The sequence below is a fragment of the Balaenoptera ricei genome, chromosome 1 (genome assembly GCF_028023285.1).
Source record: "Balaenoptera ricei isolate mBalRic1 chromosome 1, mBalRic1.hap2, whole genome shotgun sequence".
NCBI classification, from domain to species: domain Eukaryota; kingdom Metazoa; phylum Chordata; class Mammalia; order Artiodactyla; family Balaenopteridae; genus Balaenoptera; species Balaenoptera ricei.
This window is the reverse complement of record NC_082639.1, coordinates 132,101,081-132,115,743: the sequence shown is the minus strand read 5'-3', so window position 1 is coordinate 132,115,743 and position 14,663 is coordinate 132,101,081. Positions and strand designations below refer to the sequence as shown.

The following is a 14,663-nucleotide window of genomic DNA, read 5'->3' as shown; positions in this document are numbered from 1 at the left end:
CTTTAAGAAGAGAACTATATTAAGCAGTGTTTTCAAACGTATTTATGATATTCTTTTCACATCTCTGGAAAGTAGTGTTCCATAGAACATATTTTGTAAACCACTGCTGTGGTGGCATTTATACAATTAGGAACTCTGTAAAATCTTGGTACCCATTTCAGAGGAAGGTCAAGTGTCTGCTCTTCTTCATTTTCCAGAATGTAATCTACCCACTCCAGAGCCTCTGGAGGGCCTTATTGCTTTGCTATGAGCAGCATTTCCTATTTATTTTCCTTCACTCAATCCAGGATCTATTTCTCAAGGAATGGGTTTCATGACACTAACCTGGAAATTTCCCACCTGTCCAGGCTGATAGGCTCTTTTTTAGGATTGAGGCATTGCTAACAATTATTTATTCCCATTCTAAAGACCAGGCAAATTCTTAGTTGCCATCTGTCATAGCCAGCTCTGGCTGATCATCTCTGAATAGCTAAGTCTAAAATTAGCATTTCTAATAGTATTTTACATGGTACTATTTATGGAGTGACTACGTCCGCCAAGTGTTTTATTCCTTTTATGTCATCTATTTTTACTTAAAAAGAAAAAGAAACCCACAGCTTTATAGTATAGAAAGAATTCCCATTTTACAGACACCATACTGCTTTACAGATGATGAACCTGAAGTTCACAGAGACATGGCTTTACTCAAGTTCACACAGCCAGTTTGTGGCAATACCCAGAATGGTTTGTTTTGCTGATTTGACCAAATTTTTATTTTATTTCATGCTGCTTCCCAGTTATTTAGCAAAGTGGAGACCTTAGCCAATTATCTATTGGAGTGGCAGACCTTCCCTCTGCAGGCACCGGGGTGGGGTGGGCTGAGCTGAGACCAGAGGGTCCTCGGCTAAAGCCAAAGCAGGTCAAAGTGCTGAGACTCGCGCCACTGAGACGTGAAGGCCCTCCTCAGCTGCCTCCTGATCCAGGTGGGTGGGTGCTCGCCCTAGCTCTCCTCTCCCCCCGCCCCATGGAGAAGACAGAGCTGATCCAGAAGGCGGAGCTGGCCGAGCGCTATGACGATATGGTCACCAGCACTGAAGGCCGTGATGGACCGGGGGCGCCGCGCTGTTTAAGGCAGAGCGCAACCTCCTGTCTCTGGCCTACACGAACGTGGTCAGGGGCCGCAGGTCCGCCTGGAGGATCATCTTGAACATCCAGCAGAAAACTTACACCTCTGAGCAGAAGTTGCTGCTGATTAAGGACTATCGGGAGACGGTGGAGTCCGAACTGAGGTCCATCCGCGCCACGGTCCTGGATTTGTTGGATAGGCATTTAATAGCCGTTGCACCTAATCCAGAGAGTAAGATCTTCTATCTGACAATGAAGGGAGATTACTTCCGGTGCCTTGCTGAAGTTTCATGTGGTGATGATCAGAAATAAATGGTAGATAATTCCCTAGGAGCTTACCAAGAGGCTTAAGCAAGAAAGAGATGCATCCCACACTCCCCATCTGCCTGGGGCTGGCTCTTAACTTTTCTGTATTTTACTAGGAGACCCTTAATAACCCAGAACTTGCCTGCACACTGGCTAAAATGGCTTTTGATGCGGTCACTGAAGAACTCGATACACTGAACGAAGAAGAGGCGTGTAAAGACAGTGCCTTCAACATGCAGTTTCTTAGAGACAACTTTATGGACATCAGACAGTGCAGGAGAAGAATGTGATGCGGCAGAAGGGGCAGAAAACTAAGTACATGTAGGGTGTCGTCCTTCTTCCCCTCAAGAAACCGTTTTACAGTAAGTCCCTTACATACGAACCTTCAAGTTGCGAGCCTTCAAAGATGCGAATGTGGTTTGCATGTCCAGTCACGTAAGTTAGTTCACATGTCTGGCGTACATTGTGACATGCCTGCACACTCTACAAGTGGTTGTGCTTTTGTGTACTCTACTGTATAGTACTGTATAGAGTACAGTAGCACAGTATCTTTATTTCAAGCCCAGGATGTCTGCAAGCAAGCGTAAAAGCAGTGGTTATTGTAGCTGGTACTGCTGAGAAGAGCCAAGCGATAACGATGGAAGCATTGCTAGAGCTAGATCTGCAAAAGGACAACTTCATTGAACTTCCTTGCTGTGCAACATGAGGAGCTTACTAATGAAGACCTGATGGAATTGGAGGCCCAGAGGAAGGATGAAGAGAGACAAGAGAAAGAAGTAAGTGAAGAAGCGAAGAGATTCACTACGCAGGAAATGGCAAGGGGGTTTTCTTTACTTGAGGAGGCACTGTTAGTTTTTGAGGCACAGGACCCGAATGTAGAATGGTACACGAAGGTTACAGCAACCGTTCAGAATGCAATCCAGTGCTACTGTGTCATCTATGATGAGAAAAAAAGAGCTACTACCCAGACATCACTGGATCAGTTTTTCAAGAGGGTAGATGGAATTGAATCCAGCAAGGAACCAGAACATGTGCCATCAATGTCAGGTGTGAGTGGAATTGCAGCTTGCCCTCCATCTCCTGTTGCTGACGATCCTTCAGCTCTACAATCTCCCACCTCTTCCCCCTCCTCCAGTCAGTAACTCTTCTTGCCTGGTCACTCGATGCCAGCCCTTGTATGCTAGCTGTTGTACTGAACTACTGTACTTTTCAAGGTACTGTACTGTAAGATTAAAAATGAAATGGAGGTATTTGTAATGAGGTGGATGGAGTTAGAGTCTGTCATACAGAGTGAAGTAAGTCAGAAAGAGAAAAACAAATACAGTATGCTAACACATATATATGGAATCTAAGGAAAAAAATAAAAAGGTCATGAAGAACCTAGTGGCAAGATGGAAATAAAGACACAGACCTACTAGAGAATGGACTTGAGGATATGGGAAGGGGGAGGGGTGAGATGTGACAGGGTGAGAGAGTGGCATGGACATATATACACTACCAAATGTAAAACAGATAGCTAGTAGGAAGCAGCCGCATAGCACAGGGAGATCAGCTCGGTGCTTTGTGACCACCTAGAGGGGTGGGATAGGGAGGGTGGGAGGGAGGGAGTTGCAAGAGGGAAGAGATATGGGAACATATGTATATGTATAACTGATTCACTTTGTTATAAAGCAGAAACTAACACACCATTGTAAAGCAATTATACTTCAATAAAGATGTTTAAAAAAAATGCTTTCTTTCTTTTTTGTGTTTGTTTTTTATGTATTATTTGTGTGAAAAGTATTACAAACCTATTATAGTACAGTACTATACAGCCGATTGTGTTAGTTGGGTACCTAGGCTAACTTTGTTGGACTTATAATTGGACTTACGAATGCGCTCTTGGAACGGAACTCATTCGTATGTAGGGGACTTACTGTACTCAGCTCCTTATTTCATTTGGATTTCCTATAGCAAAGAAGCCCATTCATGTGTGTGGAATCAATTGTCTGTAGTCTTTTCACATTGCAGCTTTGGGAAAACTCTTTGATTTGTGTTTGTCTTGGCCTTCCTGGTGTGCAGTTACTGCTGTAGAAAGTATCAATAGCTTCATTTCATATAAACATAACTTCCAAATGCTTATGTAGAGGACTAAAAATGTATCTGGTATTTAAGTAATCTGAACCAGTTCTGTAAGTGACTGTGTTTTGCATTAATGTGAAGATATGAAAATGTAATTAACTACAATGTAAAGAGTGTTCTACATAACTTCTTAATTTCTACATTCCCTCCCTTACTCTTCTTCAAGGGTTTCCTTTCAGTAAGCAACATTCCATGCTCTTAATGTATTCCTTTTTGGTAAGAATCCAGAAGTATTAGATTGAATGGAAAAGCATTTGACATTTCTGGGCTGAGAGTCACAAACTGAGATGCCTCTTGTATCATATATGATGGAAGTCTTGTGTATCTATAACAACAGAGAGTTTCCTTATTTGCTCTTCATTTGCTGCTGTTTAAGTTGACAGCTTCCCTTCCCAAGAAAAATTCACTTACTCCTGCTGCCTTTGGAGTCCTGGTATTCACTGTACCATATAACAGAAGTAACGTGTTGCTGTCAGAATACAAGCATTGCTTTTGGCAAATTAAAGTGCATGTCGTTTCCTAATACACTAAAAAGGGGAAATAAGCTAAAGCACACAAGTCTGAGTCTAAAACTTTAGTACTTTTCCATGCAGATTTGTGCACATGTGAGAGGTTGTCCAGTGGTCTAGTGATTATTGTTTAGAGAGTTGGGCCACTACTGCGTGTTGCTAATCATTGACTGTAGTTCCAAATAAGCCTTGTGAAAATGTTATGCCCTATGTAACAGCAGAGTAACATAAAATTAAATTATATTTTATAAACCAAAAAAATTGTCTGTTAGACAAAGAAAATGCAAAAAATATATAGCTTTGCTTCAATTTTCTGAATATTTCAAGAGGAGGAAATGACTCATTTCTGACACTCCAGACAATCGCCTTATTTGTGTTTTATTAGTGGGGATTATGGTCCACTCATATCTGAGAAAGTGTTTCATTTTCCTCGAGTCAGACAAGGCTCTCTTAATTAAGGGAAACATTCCACTCTTTAGAATCATAAAGACGCTCCTATGCCAATTACCTTTATCCAGACTGACTGGAGGCATCTTTTTATGAGATAAAGCTGAGCTTCTTAAAAATGTATTGTTCATCTCTTCCTCTCTATCTATTAAAAGCAGAGACGAAGCCTTGTCGGCTTCGTGAAACTGCCCTCTGTATTCCTGTAACACTCCCTAGAGCATGACCCCTGGGTTTTTGAACTCTGTTTTCTCTCCAAAATCAACATTGTTGAACAACGAAAGGAACCTCTAAACATCAAAGGCCAAGGAAGACAACACCCAGAGAGCAAGGAAATTCCATTTTGAAAGTCAGCCCCAAATCTTCTTCCAGTCTCCTTTCTGGACAATGCATGCAAGCTCCCCATTGTCAGATTTATCATTTCATAACCATGGATGCTCTGCTCCACATAAACATTAACTTTTCAATCTATAACACTGGCAAACAAGATGAAGGGGATGTGGCTTATTACCCTGACTCCTGTGTCTTACACAGATGACTGTCGTGTGTAGACAGGACACACAGAGGCAACGCCAGGGTGGCTGACTCAGGTGGGGTTTCCAGATTGGGATTCTTTTTTCTAGATGTCAAAAGACTGGTTTCTTACTTCTTTTGGGCTTGCACTGTCCAGTTTTGATAGGAAGGTTGTAACTTCCTAGAATTTGTTGGGAAGGTTCAATATATTCTAGTAAAATTTTAAGATATTTTAAAAAGGGTTTGCAGATGCTGTAAACCAGCGTGACTCTTTACTGAGATATCTTCTTCATGCCTTTAAACATAAAAAACATTTTAGCGATGCATCTAATATTTGAGCCTCATTATTTTCAGTGTGGATATGTGCCCCTAGAGGGGAGCTCCCTGCTATCCTGCGATCTGACTACCCACAGGGCTGTCAGCACAACGAGGGGTGTGGGTAAGCCTCATCAACCCTCTCACTTAGCTTCTCAAAGTTGGCACTCAATTTATTATTAGGAGATACTGAGTCTGGCAGCTTTTCTCAGATGCTTTTCTGTCTTTACATTGTGAAAAATTAAAGTGGAAAGAAGAGTGCACACACTTTTTTTAGGATGCCAACCTTTCTAAAACCCATGATGAAGACACATTAACAAATGTTTTACGTGTTTCAAGTGACTTCATTCATTTTTTCATTCAACAAGTATCTGTGATTGTTTACTAAAAGCCAGGCTGAGTCGGAGGCTGGGGATATGACGACTAAAAAAATACTCTATGAGAAGGCCATCATTATGATTTCCAAAATTACCCCCATTTTTCAGTACAAATTCAGACACCAGCAACTAATGGACAGTAAGTAAAACTGGATTATAGAAAACATCATGTACTGGAAAATGACTTCATACAGTGAATTGGCCATTCCATCTCTTTCTCTTTCTTAAGAACAACTCAGTGAAATAAAATTCCAATTTATTGTTGGACAACAGTGTTTCACACATACATCACACGGGCCAAAAAATAAACAGCAACCTCACAGACCAAAAAAAGGAAAAAAAAAAAAGAAGCTTTTACCTTTGGCCGTTTAAATCATCTTATACAAACCAAGTACTTATTGTGCAGCTAAATATAAACACAAAAGATGTTACTAGAACGCTTGGAATAAGATTTTTTGTTGTTTTTGCTCTTTTTACGACTGTATTTTTTTTCTCATTTGAGATTAGAACAAACATGGGCACACCATAAGTAAAGTCAGAAGTAGGGCAGAAAACACTCTGAAGGTTGGTTTGGTCATCTGAGATCATTAGAAATGGCTGACCCCTAACAATATGTACAAAAATACAAAATGTAAATGAAATTTACAAACACATTTTCCTTTTTGAAGAGCTTTCAAGAAAATAAGCAGGCACAAAAACAGACACATAGATCAATGGAACAGGACTGGAAGTCCATAAACAAACCCATGCTAATATGGTCAATTAATCTTAGACAAGGGAGGCAAGAATATACAATGGGGAAAAGACAGCCTCTTTAATAAATGGTGTCTGGAAAACTGGACAGCTACATGCAAAAGAATCAAACTAGACCATTTTCCTACTACATATACAAAAAAACTCAAAACGGATTAAAGACTTAAATGTAAGACTTGAAACCTTAAGACCCCTAGAAGAAAACATACACAGTATGCTCTTTGACACTGATCCTAGCAATATTGTTTTTTGGATCTGTCTCAGGCAAGGGCAACAAAAACAAAAATAAACAAATGGAACTACATTAAACTAAAAAACTTTTGCACAGTGAAAGAAACCTTCAACAAAATGAGAAGGCAGCCTACTGAATGGAAGAAAATATTTGCAAATGATATATTCGATAAGGGGTTAATATCCAAATTATATAAAGAAATCACACAACTAAATATTTAAAAATCCAATTAAAAATGGGCAGAGGACTTGAATAGACATTTTTCCAAAGAAGACATGCAGATGGCCAACAGACACATGAAAAGATGTTCAACACCATTAATCATCAGGGAAATGCAAATCAAAACCACAATGAGACATAACCTCACACCTGTCAGAATGGCTGTCATCAAAAAGACAACAAACAAATGGCAAATGTTGGTGAGGATGTGGAGAAAAGGAAACGCTCATACACTGTTGTTAGGAATGTAAATTGGTGCAACCACTACAGAAAACAGTATGGAGGTTTCTCAAAAAATTAAAAATATCATTAGAAATATCATATGATCCAGCAATTCCACTTACGGGTATTTACCCAAAGAAAACAAAAACAATAATTTAAAAAGATATATGCACCCCTATGTTCACTGCAGCATTATTTATAGCAGCCAAGATATAAAAGCGACGTAAATGTCCATGGATAGATGAATGGATAAGGCCTAGTACACACACACACACACACACACACACACACACACACACACACACACAATGGAATATTACTCACCCATGAAAAAGAATGAAATCTTGCCATTTGTGACAGCATGGATGGGCCTAGAGGGCATTATGCTAAGTGAAATAAGTCAGAGAAAGACAAATACTACATGATTTCATTTATACCTGGAATCTAAAAAACAAAACAAATGAACAAAGAAAACAAAACTTAAGAATAGTAAGAAACAGACTTATAGATACATAGAGCAAACTGGTGGTTGCCAGAGGAGAAGGAGGCAGGGGGTTAAATGAAATAGGTGAAGAGGATTAAGAGATACAAACTTCAAGTTATAAAATGAGTAAGTTACAGAGGTGTAATATGTACCATAAGGAAGAGAGTTAATACTGTAACGATTTTGTATGGTGACAGATAGTTACTGGACTTGTGGTGATCATTTCATAATGTATTTAATTGTTGGATCACCATGTTGTACACCTGAAACTAACACAATATCTTACAGTCAACTACGTTTCCATTTTAAAAAAAAAAGAAGAAAAAAAAGCAGGGCCTTAGAAATTTTGGTTCTTTTTTCCTTCCCTGTTTCAAATTCATGTTACGGTTTTGGTCAGGTAACAGACAAGACGTGTCATCCGTGGGCATGTTGCCCAAGGTGGGCTGACTGGCGGGACTCTGTCCAAAGGTGACCATGTTTAGATTCTGACACAGAATGGTGAATAGGTCACAGTGGCTTTTTTTGTATTGTATTATTTGTTCATTTTCTTTTATTTATTTATTTTTAAAATAAATTTATTTATTTTATTTTATTTTTATTTATTTATTTTTGGCTGCATTGGGTCTTTGTTGCTACGCATGGGCTTCCTCTAGCTGCGGCCAGTGGGGGCTACTCTTTGTTGCAGTGCACGGGCTTCTCATTGCGGTGGCTTCTCTTGTTTCCGAGCACAGGCTCTAGGCACGTGGGCTTCAGTAGTTGCGGCACTCAGGCTCAGTAGTTGTGGCTCGCAGACTTAGTTGCTCCGTGACATGTGGGATCTTCCCGGACCAGGGCTCGAACCTCTGTCCCCTGCATTGGCAGGCGGATTCTTAACCACTGTGCCACCGGGGAAGCCCTATTCTTTTTATTTTTAGTGTAACTTTTCCTTTTTTGCTGTGTAGTCCCCCTCGTCAGTCTCCTGCTCTTGGTATCAGCATTGTCATCCTCATCATCTTCAACTGCCCATTTGCATGTAGCTGCCTCAGCCTCTTCATCTTCCTCTCCATTCTCTTCTTCACCATGTCTTTCATCCTCCTCCTCTTCCTCTTCCTCATCACTTTCTTCCTCTTCTTCACCTACATCTTGCTTCCTATTTTTCTCATTAGCATTCCCACTAGCAAGTGTGGCTCCTTTATTCTCCCCCTCTCCACAATTTCCTTTTTCTCCTTCAAATCCTTGGTGGTGATCTTGCACCTGGTGACTATGGCTATGCCTGACGTCGTGGGGCATGACAGTGATTCCATGCAGTGGATTAAAATTGTTCAGTTGTTCAGTTAGTTATAGCAGAGGCAGTGTGGTAGCCAAGAACATAGACTTTGAAGTCAGTTAGGTCCTAGTTCTACCTCTTACAGGCTATGAGATCTCAGCCAAGTTATTTAAACTCTCTAAACCTCAGGGTCCTCATCTGTAAAATGGGGATAGTAACACCTAGTTTCTAATGCTGTTATGATGATCAAATGACATGGCATATTTAAAGTTCTGGTGTGACATGGCCAATTAATGATAGTTGCTAGATTAAAAGTAATAATTTTATTCAAGTAGTAGGATTGACAAAATGAAGTGTCTATGTATGGGATATCAGTTCACAGAGTGAAGGAGCAAGTGTGATATAAAAACTAACAGGGTTGGGTTATTCACGAAAGATGACTGCTCAGGGGGTATGGGTGGGATGATGTATATAATGTATACATTTAATCCCCACTTAAAGGTCTGGAACATCCTTGGATTCAGGGAATTAGTCCCACTTCTAAGCAGAGGAGATATAATAAGCACCAAGTCAGAAAGCACATCACAACAGAATTGGCCTTAGCACACCAGCACTAATTTAGGCTAGCCATGCAGCTAGGTCCTGGATTGCATCTCTGTGACCAAGTGCCTGCTCTGGTAGGCAAAATGCTAAATGTGTCCTCCTCAACCCCTACAACTTCCCATCTCCTCTTTGATTATCCAATCAAACACTAATCTAGGTACTGCTGGGAAGGGATTTTGCTGATGGAATTCAGTTATTAATGAATTGACCTTAAAATAGGGAGATTATCCTGGATAATCTGAATGAGCCCAGTGTAATCACATGAGCCCTTAGTAGTAGAATTGGAGGCAGCAGAGTAAGGCAGAGAGATGTGGCAGAAGTCATAGGCCAATGAACGATGATGCAGAAGGGGAAGTTGGAGAGATTTGAGGAGAGGGGCTCAAACTGCCATTTTGGACAGCGAAGAGAGCCATAAGCCAGGGAATGAAAATGGCCTGAAGAGGATGAAAATGACTCCTGGCTGACAGCCAGCAAGGAAATAGGGACCCCAGTCCGACAACCACAAGGAACTGGAGTCTACCAACAATTTGGATGACCTTGGAAGTAGATTTTTCCCAGACTCTCCCAAGAAGAGCCCAGCTGGCTGACATCTTGACTTTGGGAATGTGAAACCCAGAGCAGAGAAACCAGCTGAGCCAACCTGTACTTCTGACCTACAGAAACAATGAAATAATAAATCTGGGTTGTATTCAACCATCAGATTTGTAGCAATTTGTTACAGCAGTGATAGAAAACTTACATGCCTATTTTGTCCCAATACAGCATACAGATCATCCTTTAAAAACCCAGGTCAAATCATGTCATTTCCAACCATAAGCACCTGCATCTCTTTGTGGAGGGCTTTCTCTGGCCTCAGGAATCCACTTGGAAGAGCAGGAGAATTAACCATGCCCTCCTAGGATCAGCCCCTAGCCAATGACGGACTGGAATCGGTAGATGCATCCCTCAGCTCCCTCACCACTCCTTGGGGATACTCTGAGGTGTCTCCCAGAGTTCTCTTGTGGGACTGAGTCTTGGTTCCCACAGTGGTAACCTGCTGATTAGCACACCCTTTACTAGATTTGTCCCTTTCCCTGTCTCACTTCCTTACTCCCTTACTAGTGCTTCCTGGGATCACCTCCCAAATAAATGACTTGCACCTATGTCCTTGTCTCTGGGTCTGCTTCAGAAGGAACTCAACCTAAGACACTGAACTTACGAGCTGGCTGGAGGTACAGGAAGCCAAGCAGGTTGCTATAACATTTTTTTTTTAATGTAAAAACTAAGGTATATCTACCTTCTGAGGTTTCAATCTGAGCAGGCATGGAATCAACACAAAGGACATGGGCTTTAGGATAACACAGGCGTGGATTTGAATCCCTGCTTGACCATGTATTAACTGAAAAAACATAGGCAAGTTACTTAACCTTCTGAGGTCTGTGTTTCATCCTCTGGGAAATGGAATTAATAATATCTACCTTTCATTTTGTGAAATTTGTATGAAGTAATGCACGTAAAGTGCACACACAGTAGGCACACATATATACCAATAATATATATGGTATCATTATTAATTATTAGCTAAAAATGTCACGGCAAGGAAAAATAAAGAACACTTGGATTTAAATTAGTCTCTTCCTGTATTTACATGTTATATCATAGTATGTTACAGCTGGCAGGGACTGTAGTCAAACACCTTTAGTTCTAGATGGGAGATCTGAGACTTAAAGAGGCCAAGAAGCTTGCTCCAATTCACAGTGTTGGTGTTAAACTGAAGATTTTTTGGATAGTACATTCACAGGTTCAAAAATTAAAACAATATACAAGGGAAACAGCAGATCTTTTTATTCAAAAAGTGACGAGGCCAGATTTTTCTACATAAGACACTGAGAGCAAAGCTAATAATAATCCTTTAGGAAACTTCTGATTACAAAACAAGCAGCACGATGGCCAAGGAAAACAAGCAAGGAAGCTTTTCTAAAATCCAGGGGTATTTTCCCCTCTCTGTTAACAACTGACGGCAAACAGTCTGGCTACGTTCAGGAAGGGCTCTGTCAATTTACCAGCCCATCTGCAATTATTTCTTCTGCTTTGGGAATTCACCGCTGGAGTTGGCTCATTTTGAAGATATTCCCACTGTTAGTGCTTGGATTCCAAAACAGAAAACGGAAGCTTCAAGATAAGGTGCTGCCAAGCAGGAAGCAAGGAAATACATTAGAACTGAACTCTCAGAATCATGCCAGAAGTTCAAAAAGGGAAATTAGTGGAAATTACAGAGTCCTCTTGAATCAGACAAGAAAAGAGACTAACTTAATATATATCGACTTATGGTACTTCTTTAGAGCTATTCTCTTTCTTTGGTTAAAAACCATTTACTTTCCATGTACGAGAAGTCAAAACATCGACTCATCCTAAATATTTTCTGTATTTGCCCAACACTGTTACAAATGGTGCCTCTAGTCTTCTAGTAGAGAGGGTGTCAGTAACTGTAGTGACATTTTGGTCAAAATCGTACTTAGAGCTGAGCACCAGCCATGGGGTCTTCATGATATTCTCTCCCAAATTAGGTGACCCTGGGCCAATATATCTCAAAGTGTGGTAGGATTTGGGCGTCTGTATCAGAATTACCTGAATATTCATTTAAAGTACGGATTCCTGGTCCCAACAACAGATGGACTGAGTCAGAGTCTCTGAGCATTGGACCTGAAGATATACATTTTAAATGAGCTGCTCAGGTGAGTCTTCTTCATATGACAGAAGTCTGAGAACCCCACTTCTCCCTGGGTGTGGGAGTGCAGACAGAGAGCCCAGGTCTCCTACTTGACCCAGGTGTTCTGAGATAGCTACGCATCCAAAGAAGTGTACATGCCTTTCTGGAGAATGACTTCAGAGGGAACCAGACTAATTTTCTATCAAATATGCTTATGTTTCAAGTCAAGCAAGAAATGCCATTCTACACCGTGATGGCATATTGTTATTAATTTTATTTCACAATTTTGGGTGTGCAAGAAATATCATATTTGTATTCTGCAAAGAGTATTGAATCTTTATTGGGATTTCTTCTCCCTACCTCAGACTCTACAGAAGTACTTTAGATGTCAGCAGAGTCGAATCTGGGGGGAAGTTACCAAAGCTTTCAAAAATAAGCACCTAGCGACACTGCCCAGAGATGAGGGAACCAAGAACCTCAGGAAGGCCACTGCCCATGCTTCATAGTTCCCTTCAGCACTGAGGAACCAAAGCTAAATTCACACTTTAATAGATGGTCTTGCCACAGGTGCGTATGGCCAGTGCTACTTCCCATTAAACCCAATAATCTCCTGTCCGTGGCTTTTATTTGTCCCTATCTATGGAATACGAACAGGATGGCCTTGAGTGACACTGTGACATTTGCCTTGGGAACCCTAACCTTCTCTTTCTGGCTTTCCCTCACTCCCTCAGGGATGTCCCATCACCATAAAGGTGAGAATGAGTTGGCCTGGGCACAGAAGCAAAAGCGGTTAAAGTCCCTGGTGTCCCATTACAGGACGTGGAGGAGAGGCCAGGGCTCTTCCAGGAAAAGAGATGATAAAGCCAGGAAGGGTGGCACCTCAGAGACAAAATAGCCCTGGTGGTGGAGCCTGGGGTGTGCCTGTGTTTGCAGCATCTTCTTTCCTTTTCTCTTTGCCTCTCCAAGTTGGAGATTGTAACGGGTGTCCATATGAGGCCAGGGTTGAAAATGGAGCAGTCCAGGGACAGCCGGCTACATCTTCTGAGCTTGGGAGACTCAATAGGGCCTTGAGGGACCTCTAATCAGCCTGCTACTTGGGACATTAGGTTTATTTGAGGAAGAGGAGATAATATTCAATGCCCCCAGTTATTCAATGCTCACCTAATTTCCTCTTCAACTCATTCTTCCATCCCCAAAATGAGGGTGCCCCTCATCAGATCAGAAAAAGCAGGTGAAGAAGCTACAGACCAGCTGTCAGCCCCTCACAGTGCTGGCGTCTCTCTATGAGAGGCAAACTAGGTCTGTCTATGACCTCTTCAGCAACCCCGGAGCCTGAAGAAAGCCCCTCAGCTCCTAGCAGCCAGGTACATGATTTGTGGTCCCAACCTCAGATGGCAGGGATGTGGAAAATATTCTGGGAGAATGCAGGATAACTATAAGGGTGAGTGAGTTTGGAATGTTACACCTCTGGTAGTGACAACAACAACACTAATAATAAATTACCTTTACTCACAATCTCTTTGACTCCTTATTTCTCTTATCCTTCTTTTTTGGTATTGGGTTCTGTCCCTGAAGTTCTCTCAGTGTAAATTTAAAATAATGATTTCACCCTTTAGCCATAGGGAGATCTGCTTTTGAATCAGGATCTCCTGGAAAGTGTGACCTAGGGATCAAAACTTTTCCTAGGTATAGCTCAGCCTGCCTTGCTTGTATCTTCATCCACTTTTCCCCCATAGCTGAGAACCTAGGGTCCTTTTTCACTGCATTGTCTGTCTACTGCTTACTGCCCCTTGGTTCCCTTCCTGCCTTTATGTCTTGGAAACCAGGACACAGCCCTCTTGGTGGAGAGCTGGGATGGTCACATTGCTCTTGGGAAGAAGAGAGAGATTGGAGACTTGGGAAGAACAGGGAGGCTCGTCGTGGGGCAAAATAACAAGAGAAACTATGGTTTGGGATAGCAGTTAAGGAAGCTGGCTCTGGAGACTGACTGCCTGGGTTTCAACTCCTTAGCTCTGTGTTTTTGGATGAGATAGGTATAATCCTTGGTTCCTCAATTTCCTCCTCTGTACCATGGGGATGATAGGAGTGCCTATTTCATAGGCTGTTGTAAGAATTAAATAATCATCTAGATGAATATGCAAAAAAGCTTAGAACAGGGCCTCGCACATAGTAAGTGCTCAGTAGATGCTACAGATTATAACTGGGGCGGTGGGGGGGGGGGGGCGTGTCCAGGACATATATTTGTAAATGAAATAGGGACTGTACCACCATTGGGGCTATTTTTAGATACTTGTGAAAGGAAAGAGACAAACTATAAACTTAATTTAGTTATGAAAAATCATAATAGTAAATGTAGTTATCTAGGGCTGTATATGACTAATTTCCATCTTCAAAATAATTATTAGGTACTTTATTAGTGTGTCAGATAAAATTTAAGATCTGCCTACAGTACGCATTTTTTAATGGCAAATGATATGTTCGCAACTTATTAAAAAATAAAATATAGACAGATTATGTATTAACCCA

At 41.1% G+C, this 14,663-nt stretch overlaps 1 protein-coding gene and 1 pseudogene across 2 annotated transcripts in view; one reads left to right on the top strand and one right to left on the bottom strand.

The window, feature by feature from the left end:
• Positions 1-14,663, bottom strand: part of FIRRM (FIGNL1 interacting regulator of recombination and mitosis) — a 366,159-nt gene that overhangs the window by 83,353 nt on the left and 268,143 nt on the right. The window lies entirely within an intron of this gene.
• Positions 1,004-1,725, top strand: LOC132352762 (14-3-3 protein theta-like; annotated as a pseudogene).